The 13,301-nt window shown below is 32.4% G+C and overlaps 2 pseudogenes across 1 annotated transcript; both read left to right on the top strand.

Moving 5' to 3' along the window:
- Positions 1–5,194: 5,194 nt before the first annotated feature.
- LOC146953670 (geraniol 8-hydroxylase pseudogene) lies at positions 5,195–6,177 on the top strand (annotated as a pseudogene).
- On the top strand, positions 5,291–10,525 carry LOC146953669 (geraniol 8-hydroxylase pseudogene; annotated as a pseudogene). Its single transcript, XR_015011134.1, has 2 exons — positions 5,291–6,073; positions 9,790–10,525. The product of XR_015011134.1 is annotated as a geraniol 8-hydroxylase pseudogene (transcript).
- The last annotated feature ends 2,776 nt before the right edge of the window (positions 10,526–13,301 follow it).

The raw sequence follows: 13,301 nt of genomic DNA, 5'->3' as shown, positions 1-13,301 counted from the left end.
GGAGAAGAGAGGAAAAGCACGGGAAGCATCAACTGTGTTTTTCGGTGTGAAGAATGAGTGAGGCGAGCTCTCCTTTTATAGGGAGAGTTCGTAACAAATCCGGAGTGACTTAAAGATTAAGTTAGCTTGTGGACTAAGCAGACTTAATCTCTAAGCAATTCGCAGATCAATTCTCATGCGAGTGGATATATCTGAAACCTTCCAGATATATATATACACACACACACACACACTCTCTCACTTGATACACCCTATATATATATATATATATATAAGCGCTCACCCGTTCACAAAAGTGGGTACCCCAAGGGCACACCTTTAAAAGTCAACCCCAGTTATATAAACACTACTAGTGGGTATGTCCTATCCAATGTGGGACATTTTTTCAATTCATACCAACACTAGTTCTTTCCTAAGAGATATGTGTTTATTCTTTACAACTTCCACTCAATTCCAACTAGTGTTCCAACATATTGTGTTTAGTTTGTTAATGTGATGTGATAAAAATGTCAAATGCCAATGTCAATGCCAACATGTGCAGACAGTGGGAAAATCAATCTGAATCTTTCATGTGAAGTTTGTAGGCGGTTTATTCATTTATATTTAGAAGAAATAATTAGTTAATTGATATTGTGTATGTATGATTTAGGGATGGGAATAGGTCAGACCGTTCGTCACGGACCTTATGGTTTGGCCTACTTAAAGCCTGACTCGTGACTTGGCCTAGCTCATTTATTAAGTAGGTTAGGTTTAAGTTTTTTTAAAAATCTCATTAATTTAAATAGGTCAGGCTAAGGCTTATAGAAAACCTACTAAGCCTATCAGTCCGGCTAATATATGTGTAATTTGTAACACCTTAAACCCTCAAAGCGATAAATCACGCAAATAATACAAATCATACAAAGGATTTAGATGTTACTTCTTCTATAAGTCCAAAACATGCATAAATAATTTTCCAAAAACATCGCAGCGGAATAATATCATAATATCTCATCAACAGATAATAAAAATCTCCAAAGTAGCCATGCAACATAAATTATAATACATCTCCAAATCTCAACAAACTGGGTGAATAAATCTCATAAAATCATAAAACATAAATGACATAAGATCGACACCTAATCAGAGCCCTAAACTAAGAATCCCAAAGCAGAGAGACGAGGTAGCTCCAAAGCTATCCTCAAGCATACTCACAAGCAATCAAAGCAACTAATCCTGCAAGCCGTCTACCCATTCATACAAATAAGCAAGCGGTCAACCAAACAACCACTGGGGGTTATATAACATTCCACAAATACAACATAATCAATTGAAAGTAAAACGGTATATTTAATTTCATAAGGTCAACAACACTTCATTAAATTATTCACAACGAATTCAACATAATTAAACATTAAGCATACAAGCCAAAAGATATAACAAGCACAATTTCACATCTTAACATATTCACCAATTTCACCAAGTACATTAATCACCAAGTTTCACCAATGCACAAAATCATCAAGCACATAGCAAGTATGACACTTAACAAATGTATGCAATGCGTTCTAGACCCGACTATATATGCATGTGGTACCAATTGTCGCCTCTGGATACAACTCTATCATAATCATTGCCTCTTTATAAGAAACCATATCATAATCGTCGTCTCTTGAATACAAAGTATTCTAATCATCGCCACTTGATACTTATGAATGCATGAACATATTACTCACTAATGCATATGTTCATTCAACAAATCGTCATCATCAACATCAACATTTTTCATACATGCTTACACCATCAATTTCGTCACCATTTTGCATGTAAGAATTCGTCAACATTAATAAATCATCATCGTAATCATCATCATAATCAACAACATAATTCACCGTCAACAATTATCACCTTAAAGAAACAATATCGTTTCAAATTCACATTTTGCACGAAAGACGGACAAACAACAATATCATGATATCCATCATATAAAACACATATTCGACATTGATTCATCATCATTCCACCATATAAACATGATTACAAACCATTCACAAGTTTTGAAAGTCATAAAACTCAATTTCGATAAAGTTCGTATATTTTTCACAAAACACCGATTTTGACATTTTCATACAATTCATCATATCTCAAGCGTATAAATCCTCAATACAATCATAAATTGTCATATTATCAAGAATGCAAGTCATTGGAAAACTAACAAGTCTCAATTCAAGATTTCACTAATGTTCGTCTATGAAAATCCCAAGTTTTCGTCTATTTCACCTTTTTACCAAAATCCAAGTTTCATACTCTTATGGTCCTTCATAAAGCCTACATACATCATCTAAGTTCATTATTACAGTAGACAACTCAAAACATAATCATTGCTCTTAAGAAAAAATCATGGTCCGGTTATTTCAAAATCAAGTTTGTCTCAAATTCAAGTTTCTTCCCATATTAACAAAACCAATATAAGTGTAAGCATACTATGTTCTAGCAATAATTTTAATCAAAACAGCAAAAGAACATCACCTAAAGATCGCCTAGGAACCCTATGCGTCACCCCCAAGCGCTCGGAACAAAATGCAAGTAGAAACTTGCACTGTCCCGGGCGCCTAGCACCAGAGGGGTCAGGGCCAGGCGCTGGCTCTTTGTAACTGGGTCCCTAGCGCTCAAGTGTAGGCGCCAGTGCCGTGACAAAGCCCGTTTGGTGTGTTTTGGACTCGGATTTTCGTCAAAAACGCCCCAGAAGTGCTTATTTAGATCCCCCTTTATCCCAAAACCATTAAAGTCATGTTCCAAGGCTCAAACACATCAAATTCTCTATTTTTTCACAACCCTTAAGATAGCTTACATAACAATTCAATTAGTTTTCACAAAAACACCAAAGTTCTAACAACAACATTTTGACTTATTTAAAAACAACGCAAGAACAACAACTTAAACTTATCATCACCCAAATCATGAATTATCATCACCAACAACATCCAACAATATTCATAGCATGTAATCATGAATTCATCAACAATAAAAACCAACAACTTTATTTTCACCATTTTAAACCAAAACTTCAACATAATAATTTTAACACATAACAACCATGAAGTTTAAGCACAAACAACAAGTTTATGACAAATTTCACATACCCAAATTAACCACATAAATATGAGCACGAAAATCAACATTTAAAATCAACAAAATCGTAATTCATACAAAAGTGATTATGACCCAAAAGTGAAAAATGAGAATTCTAGCTTATTTAATGGAAAGGATCTATCCCCCTTACCTCTAAGTCTTGAATCCACTAGCTTCATCTTCAATCTCCCCTCTAGCTCCCAAAACCTTAGATTCCTCTTCTTTCCTCTTCACCAAGTTTATGATCTACTTTCTACCTCTCAAGTTTGTGAAATGAAATAATGAATGTTTTAACCTAATTTTTTTCATAAGAGTTATGTTTATACCACTCTCCAGTTGGGCTCGGTTTTTACCAACTAATTCTCAAAAGTTACTACTTAAACAGCTAAAATACCGAATAATTACCATATCGAAATTATTACCCCAACTCACTAGTAACTTAGTAAAAATAACTATTATTACTAAAACATCAAAAATAACCTTCTTAATAAAATGACTAATTTACCCTTACTCGCCAAATGACCAAAATACTCCTTAGTCTAAAAATGACTAAAATACCCTTCTAGGACAAAAATTCACTAATCCCGAATTAAATACACACAAAGACAAATAATCACACACAAGCACATATAAACACACATAATAATTAAATGCAATAATTCTAGCGAAAAACGGGTTGTTACATAATTATATATACTACATTGTATAATACACTCGCATTAGCCTCTACAAAATAGATGTGCCAGCTCTACAAAATTTTATTGAAATTACATGCTTTACAAAATTTTATTGACTTATTAGACTTTTAAAAAATATGTTTACTTCCTTAAAAAAAATGTTTACTAGCCTTTTTATAAATAGATCAAATGTTATATTTAAAATTATTAGTACAAATTAGGCTTTTAGACAGGATAATATGTCAGGTCGGGCTTTTAAAAATGTCATACCAAGCTTAAAGTAAAGTCTTTGAGAGATTAATAGGTCAAGTTTAGGTTTTAGTTTTTTCAACTATGCATGTCTTACTTAAGCAAAGTCCGACTCGATCCAGCTTATTTCCACCCTTAGTATGATAGCTTGAAAGTTGCAATTAATGATGTTCAAAATAACTTCTTTTTTTTTTGTCAACGGTCAAAATAACTTTAATTATGTTTAATTTGTAATCGATGAGTTACGACACAATATATACCGTCATCACTAAACATAGTTAACTATAGATGTAAACTACGTCAATCATCTAAATTGTTGTCGAAATATTTTATTGTCAAATTTTGTCTCAAAATATTTCTTTACAAGAAAATGAAATATCAAAATTAAACATTTTTCCACTTGTTCATAAAAACTGTTTTTTCACTTGAGGATATGTTGTTAGATGAACGGTCGGAAGATTTTTTTTTTTTTTTTTGAGGACGGTCGGAAGAACTTAGTATCCCCCCATAATTATTTGAGTTTTATTGTAAGTTCAATCCCTCGTGCTTCTCATGAGTTAGAAAATGAATAAAAAATATGATTTATTTGAAGTCCACTTTAATTATTTTTATCCAACATTGTCATAGTATATGCTTTATGCTTAATAAACAGAAACAAACAAAAGCATAAAACAACCAAAGTTTTGTTTGTTTCTTTAAAAAAAAAAACGAAGTTTTGTTTGTAAAATGAACAATAAGGTGGTTAACGAACTTGAGCAAATTGTTTGTGAGTTAGGTTTTGAAAGAGAAAACTTTTAAAAATAAATGAGAACATTATAAAATATTTTAAAAAATAAATTAAGTGTTATTGAAGTATTATATTATCATTTATGACGTTGTTCTTTCACTCTTTTTAAAATATCAAAATACAAATTTAATCCTGCAAAACCTTTCAAAACTTCATTCACAAACAAAACTTAAGATTAATCTCGAATTTACATCTTTTTTAAAATAATTTTCTAGTCAAACTTCATATTACTAACACACAATTTGGAGAGGTAGGAACAAAAACTAAATAAAATAACACTATAAAATCTTAAGAGCATGTGCCCTTAGTAACAAAGAAAAACTTGCAATCTCTTCTTCATCTTCTGCAACTTCATCTCCTACAACAACAAATGGACACACTCAACTCCATACTCCTCATTCTCTTCACCTTTATCTTCCTCCAATTCCTCCATTCCTTTCTCTTAAAACACAAACCTCCACTTCCACCAGGTCCACGTGGCCTCCCCATCATAGGCAATCTCCATCAACTAGGTCAAAAGCCCCACCAAACCCTCGCAAATCTCTCCAAAATCCACGGCCCAATAATGTCCTTAAAATTGGGCCAAATAACTACCATAGTTATGTCTTCTGCGAAAACCGCCAAATCAGTCCTTCAAATCAACGACCAATCCCTCTCTAACAGAACAGTCCCTGATGCAATGAAAGGTGCTAACCACCATAACTACAGTTTACCATTTATACCCATCTCTCAACGATGGAAAGACCTTCGAAAAATCTGTAACAACCTTTTATTCTCAACCAAAAACCTTGACATGAATCACACACTCAGACATACGAAGATTCTCGAACTTTCAATCGATATAAATAATAGCGCAGAGAAGTTTGAAGCGGTTAACATTGGAAGACTTGCTTTTAAAACAACGATTAATATGTTGTCGAATACAATTTATTCAGTTGATTTGGTTAGTTCAAGTGATAAAGTTGGGGAGTTTAAGGAATTAGTTACAAATATTATGAAGGAAGTTGGAAGAGCTAATGTTGCAGATTGTTTTCCTGTTCTTAAAGTTTTGGATCCGAGTGGTATTAGAAGAAGGAGTGGTGAATATTTTGGGAAGTTGATAGGTATTTTTCAAGGGTTGGTTGATCAACGGTTGAAGATGAGGGAGTTGAAGGGTTATTGTGGTAAAAGTGATATGTTAGATGCTATGCTTGATGATGAGAATAATGCTGGAGAGATGTATAAAGATAAGATTGAACGTTTATCTGCGGTATGTGATTTTTATGAATTTAATTTCCTTTATCATACATTTCGTACAGCACCGACACATAGTTTCATTTGAGAAATGATATTTAAACAACCATTTTTTGACAACTTTTGTGATAACTTTCTCTCACACTCACATTGTCCTTCTATTTTCTCTCTCTATTGTTTTGATTTTTGTGCCTCTACCTCAATTTCTTTGTATACTTTAGTTGTCAAAAAGACTGTCACAAGAAAAAGTTGTTCAAATAACATTGCTCGTTTCATTTTCTAAATTGGTGTTTGTCATGTCGGGTGCTATTATGTGAATGGGACGGTGTCATGTGACATGGTTTGATAGAGAGTAGGTGTATATCTAACACTTTAAATTTAAAACCGAAGATTAATATTAGTTCCTCGCAATTTTTTCAATAATATCTAATGTAGTCGTTGAGGTTTCCATATCAAGGATAATTTAGTCATATCAAGGATAATTTAGTCTTTTTCTTAGCTTTGACTTATTATTATAGTAGGGAAATTAATGTTATTAGGTTAATGTGAGTTGGAAGTATCACCTTTTCAAACAAAAAATTGTTCGAAGTATGACATTGTTTAGAAAAATTATTGTGAAACACTGTATATATAAGATGATCCATAAACTCAACCTAGGGTTTCCGAGGGAAATAGAGGGGAGAACTTACTTTTCTTTTTCTTAAAATTATGGGCATTCTAAAATGCTTTTTAAAAAAATACAACCTCCGGTCACTATTATAAGCAAAAATCAATATTTTGGATTCATTCAACTAATGATGTATATGACCTTTATTATAGACCACATACATCATTAAATGAATGAATGTAAAATGTTGATTTTTGCTTATAATAGTGACCGGAGGATGTAATTCTTTGATCCCTTGGCAACTAAAAAACAGATGGAACAAGTGTTTGATTATCTCTAGAAGAATGAATTTCTTAGTTACTCATGTATATAGGGAAGGAAATAGGCATAGTTTTAAAAACCGGACCGGACCGGCCGGTCCGACCGATCAGATCGGAAACCGATGGGGTATCCGGTTCGAGCTTCTCATTGGATCGGTCATGCAGTTAGAACGGTGTAAACCGGCGTGGCTCGATAAAAACCGGTGACTCGGCCGGTTTAGAGAACTGTCCGGTTCAATGCTTGCATTCTTAAAAAAAAAAACAAGAAGAAGAAGAAGAAGAAGAAGAAGAAGAAGAAAGGTTTGGGTAGGTTCTGTCAATGGAAGAAGAGAAAGAAATTAAAGCCTGAAACCATATAAGAATTCCTTGTAGTTCTTTGTTGAAAGCTCCATCATTTAAGACTTACAAGAAAAACTAGCAGAAAACGAGAAAGAAAAGTTGCAAACTGTGCGGCGGCTAATCTTTCACGAGATGTGCTATAGCTATATGTTTAGGGTTTTCACTTGTATATGATGGGCTCGTCAAATAAGCCCAATTTTAATGTTTCTGCAGAGTACAAAGCAATGTTATTTACTTTTTTTTTTAATAATTCTTTTTAAAGGGTAATGTTATTTTATAAAATAACTTTTTTTTTTATAGTTATAAGATAATTTCTTCTATCTTTGTGTTCTACAATTCAACAAATAATAAATAATAAAGTATTCTCTAAAAAAACAAATAAAGTATAAATCTAGTTTGATATATATTTTTAATTTCGTTAAATATGTATAAAAAAGTTAATTTTAAGACCGGGTCACCTAACCGAGTTATCCGGTTTAATCTGATTCAATCATGCGGTTCAACCAGTGACTCGGTGGTTCGACCATTGACCCAGTACCCCAGCCGAGTCGATGACCGAGCTGAGTTTTAAAACTATGGAAATAGGTGTGCTGATGCTTTAGCTAATTTTGGTTTGACTGTAAATCATCTAACTATTTCATTAGAGATCCCTTCCTTTGTTAGGAGCCATTATGCTCAAGATAGGCGAGGAATGCCTAACTTCAGATTTGTGAATTGTTAGAGAGGTTTTGGTACGGTCCCCCTCTCATTTTGTGTTTTGTTTCCTTTTCTCTTTTTGGTTAATGCATTTTGGGTAGTCTTAGCTCTCTGCTAAACTACTTTTCAGTTTAAAAAAAAATGCTTTTTAAAAAATTGACAAAAAAAATGATAAATGATCATATTATATTGCAATCTCACTTAATTTATGTTAAAAAAAATATATTGTCAATAATTTGAAAAATGAAATGTAAGTCACCCCTCCCCCCTCGTGTAGTTTCTCTTGGTCCAATGTTGGTGACCCACCAAGCTCAAATATATCAGAGCCTAGTTCGGCTTGGTGGATAGCGGGAGTGAATAGTGTGTTGAACCATATTATATGAGGTAAGAACTCATACTGGGTGTGCCTGATTGAGTGCAGCGGCAACGACGGTGGATGAAAAAGCTTGCGCTTAATTTATTAAATATTAGAGCAAATAGGCACTTTAGTCCTTGACTCTGCACCTTGCTGTCATAAAGGTCCCTAACTCGGAATTAAATACAAAGAAGTCCATGACTCTGAACTTCCGTTATCACTTTAGTCCCTAGCGTTAAATAATTCTGTTAAGTGATGATGTGACATAAGTTTTACGATGACATGGCATACGAGGGGTGACAGGGACTAAAATGAAAGTAGAAAATGGTCACTTTGGTCCCTGAACCAAAAATCAATATCCTCAAATTGAATCTCAAACCTCTAAATCCCAAAATCTCAAATTCCTAAATGTCATCTAATTCTCTCTTTTGTTCAAAATCAATCTTCCATTAAACACCAACTTACTGTTAAAACACAACTCATTATCCCTCTGCTAGTTCTAAGCATGTATATAGCACTCTTTCTACCCACCTCATCCAATAAAATATTTGGAGTATGCCCTTATTTTGCAATATTTTGTTAAATATTTTGCTGAATCATCATGTAATCACACCTCATATATCATGTCATCGTAAAACCACTGCCACAACATCACTTAACAGAATTGTTTAACGTCAGGGACTAAAGTGATAGCGGAAGTGCAGAATCAGGGACTTCTTTGTATTTAATCCTGAGTCATGGACTTTTGTGACTACGAGGTGGAGAGTCAGGGAATAAAGTGACCATTTGCTCTTAAATATTAGTTTTAAGAAACAAAGACAGAAAGATAAGAAAATGAAATCTAATTATTTGAGATGTCTAGCAAGGAAGCTCCCTTTAGATTTAATTTCCCTTCTATCTAACGAATATTAACACACTATTGTTTTTGGTGGTGGAAGTCATAAATAATTGAAAAACATGAAAAAGATATATACAAATTTTATTATTTCTTTGCGTAAAACAGAGTTTTCACACTGCTACATACCTGAGGTTGAATTCAAATTTAAAACCTTGGTTAAACTAGAAGAGACTTGCGCTATCTCATCTAAGTGCTCTTGAGTATTTAGAAATTGTATTGATAATGGAAATATTCAGTTTTTTTTATTGAACAAAATGGAAATATTAAGTTGTAATAATTAAGTAGTAAGTAACCAAAAAAAAAAATTAGGTAGCAAGAGATTTAGAACCTTTGTATTAGTGATTATGAGTTCCGTATCTAACACTTACTGAAAAAAAAAAAAAAAACAGTTATAATCAATTAACACTTACGGTAAACAAACAATTTGAAACCTCAGATAATGTTTGAGTTAAAGTTTAAATTGTAAATCCGATTAGTCATATACTAATCGTGTATTATTTTTTTCCATTGTTGCTAGGACTTGTTTGTGGCAGGAACAGACACAATTACTTCAACAGTAGAATGGGCAATGGCTGAATTACTTCATAGCCCAGATGTTATGTCAAAAGCAAAAGCAGAATTAAACCAAATTATTGGCAAAGGAAACTTAGTTGCGGAATCAGACATAGGAAAACTTCCTTATTTACAAGCAATAATAAAAGAAACTTTCAGATTACACACCCAGCAGTTCCACTTTTACTTCCAAGAAAAGCTGAAATTGATTTAGAAATAAATGGCTATAAAGTCCCAAAAGGTGCACAAGTTTTGATTAATGTTTGGGCTATTGGAAGGGATTCAAATTTATGGGAAAATCCTAATGAATTTTTACCAGAGAGATTTTTAGGGTCGGATATTGATTTCAAAGGTAGAAATTTTGAGTTGACACCTTTTGGTGGTGGGAGAAGAATTTGTCCTGGTTTGCCATTGGCTATAAGGGCTTTGTATTTAATGTTGGGTTTGTTTATTAATTGTTTTGATTGGGAACTTGAAGGTGGAATTAAACCTGAGGATATGAATATGGATGGTAAATTTGGACTTACTTTGGAGAAGGCTCAACCTTTGCTAGCTGTTCCAATTAAAGTAAGTAATAATTGAATTGAATAAATCATGTGGCAACACAAATATTGTAATTTTTTGTTGTTTTATCATCTATTGCATCATTATTCATGTAACTTAGTTAATGTAATGTAGTGAAAATGTCAATGCCATCGTGTGCAGGCAATGTGATGTTTATAGATAGTTTGATCATTTATAAAAGTTTATTACTTCTCACATTCTATCTCCTTTTCAAGTGTCTTATTTTTTATCTTTTAAAAATGTCACGAGGGATTTCCAAAATATGGAATCCGAAATGATTTTTTTCCCTACGTGAAAAATGATTTTTTTCACATATTCGAATAATACAATCCGAACATAATAAGTAGTTAGGATTTTCAAATCCGAAAACACAATATTATAATAAGTGTTGTTTCTTGTTCTTTTTTTCTTCAAATTTGAACACTCCATATAAACTCCTCTTGTGCCAAAAATTCAATGAAAACTCGTTTGGATTATATAATTTGAATTGTCCTTCATCCTACAAGGTACGAGTTTTAAAACAGGAATTTAATTTCAGTGACATACATTAAATACAACATTCTCAAATATATCAAACGACATAATTCAACAGTGTAAAACACATAATAAAACAAAACATAACAGATCACAGATCAGCCAGACTAACGTCTTCATCTGATTCCTCCATGAGAGCTCTGATTTCTTCGTATGTTTTGGATCGAAACAATTTTTTTGAATATCTTCAAAAGATATAACCAAGGAAGCATCCAACTCGATTGGTACTTTAGTACTGTACTGACCAAATATTGAGAACATTGTTCTCACATCGTCGTTGTTCCTTAACTTCTGCGTAAACTAGACGCTTTCAATTTAGTCGATCGATGTACGTCGATACTCAACAACGTCCCCCCCCCCCCCCCCCCCCCCGTGTCTTTGTGGTTGAGTTGACGGTTCATTTAGTCCCGCTAATCAGGGGTGTAACGGTTCGGTTTGGATCGGTTTTTGGTTAAAAAAAAGTTTGAACCGATGAAATCTTCATTGGTTTGGTTTGGTTCAGTTTTGATCGGTTCGGGTTGATCGGTTTGATTAAAAATACAATTAAAAAATTCATATTTTCACAAATTTGTATTTCATGCATACAACATACTCAAATATTTCATAGAACTTTGTTTTCCGTGTTCTCTATTTTTCAAACTATTTTGTATAACTAACATGAAAAAACTAACAAGAGATGAATGATCCCAGCGGCGATGAGGAAAGATGGGATAGGTGTGAATGAAGGTTAGTGTTCTTTTTTAGTTTAAATGAATCACACTATGAGTGATGAGATGAGATGATATGGGAGAAAGTCAATGGATTAAGGAAAATTTTATGTTGGACTTGAATTTTGAGTTTAATCATAGTGTGTGTGAGAAGGGATAATATTACTAAAATGGGGAGTGAAGTTAGCATCAGTTCGGTTCATAGGTTTATTGGATCTCAAAATAAAAAACCGAAAACCAAACCAAATTAGATCGATTTAGATTGGTTCGGTTCATTGGATCTCTAAAAAAAATCATGCGTATATGTTTGGCAATTCTTCTAAAAAAAATCATGCGTATATGTTTGGCAATTCTATGATTCTCTGATTTTGTTAAAAGAACGAAAATGGTATTACTTGCTAACCTTGATTTTGTTACAATTCATTACTCATTTAATGATTGCCTAATGAAAATTCCTCAAAATAGATTGTCTAATGAAAAAGAAATAATTATTTTTTATGGGTTTGGTTTAATTTGTAAAAATCATTTTTCTTATTTACACAGGATATTATCTTCGCAGATTAAAAAATCATGAAGAAAATACAATAGTTAAGTTATAGCTGAGTAATAAAATACAGTTGAAATTATATAATAAAATTAAAATCAGTTTTTTTGTGGTGCAATTTAAATCAGAAATTATTTGCCTATCTTGATTTATTTTTCAAAGATACAGCAGCAACGCAGTTTCGAAACGCGAGTTTGGTAACTTCACCGCTATAGCAAACACACTATTTATCTTTATGTGTTGGACATGTAATAAATGCTAAATAGAAAATCGCAATGACATGTCTACTTTAAATTTTGAGGAAGACATTTGTATTGTGTGTTTGATCTGCAAAACAGTAAATACCGAATATAACAGTACATGAAAAAAAAACAACACAACACAAGACAAAACAGAAAAGGACAAATTTGTTGGTATTGAATAATTTTTGGTATAAAAAATGCTATATTGGTATTTTAGACAACTTCTACATGGGATAAAAAGTTGTGTTGTGGTTTGTTCAGGGACAAAAAATTCATTTTTTGTCATGTCCCTCACCTCCAGTTGACCCTGTCCTTGAAACAATTTACAAATCAAACACTTTTGTCATTCATTTTTTAGCAAATCAAACGCAAAGATAAAGATGATATGAATTTTTTGCGGGATGAATTAATGAGGAAAATTTCCTTCTTTTTTTTTTGACAAAAGGAAAAAAAAATTGACAAATAAAGGAAATTTTCCTTGTATACTAATAATATTTATTTTTAATAGAATTATGTTTATTTTGTCAAAAGAAATAGAATTATGTTTATTAATGGGAAAAATATTATTTTTAGAGGATTGATGGGTCAAATATTATATTCCGTTTTAGAAAAAAATTTCTTATATATAGTTTGATTGAATTATTTACGGGATGAATTAATGAGGAAAATTTCCTTGTATACTACAGCATTTTTTTCGGAATCTTGATTTTGTTGTAAAAAATATAGATTGGTCAACTAACGAGGGTTCTCTAGAAACCGTCCAATATGGACCTAATTTAGAAATGTGTCCTCATAATTTTAGTAAATTTCAATAAAATATTATTTTATTTTCCATTTTTTATTGTTATAAATTGATTTTTTACTATTCCGTGAGCATAGCTCAGTT

The sequence above is a fragment of the Medicago sativa genome, chromosome 1 (genome assembly GCF_051527215.1).
Source record: "Medicago sativa cultivar Bolivia chromosome 1, Bolivia_mono, whole genome shotgun sequence".
NCBI classification, from domain to species: Eukaryota; Viridiplantae; Streptophyta; class Magnoliopsida; order Fabales; family Fabaceae; genus Medicago; species Medicago sativa.
Note: the sequence above shows the minus strand (reverse complement) of the source record. Positions and strands in the feature narration are given on the sequence as shown.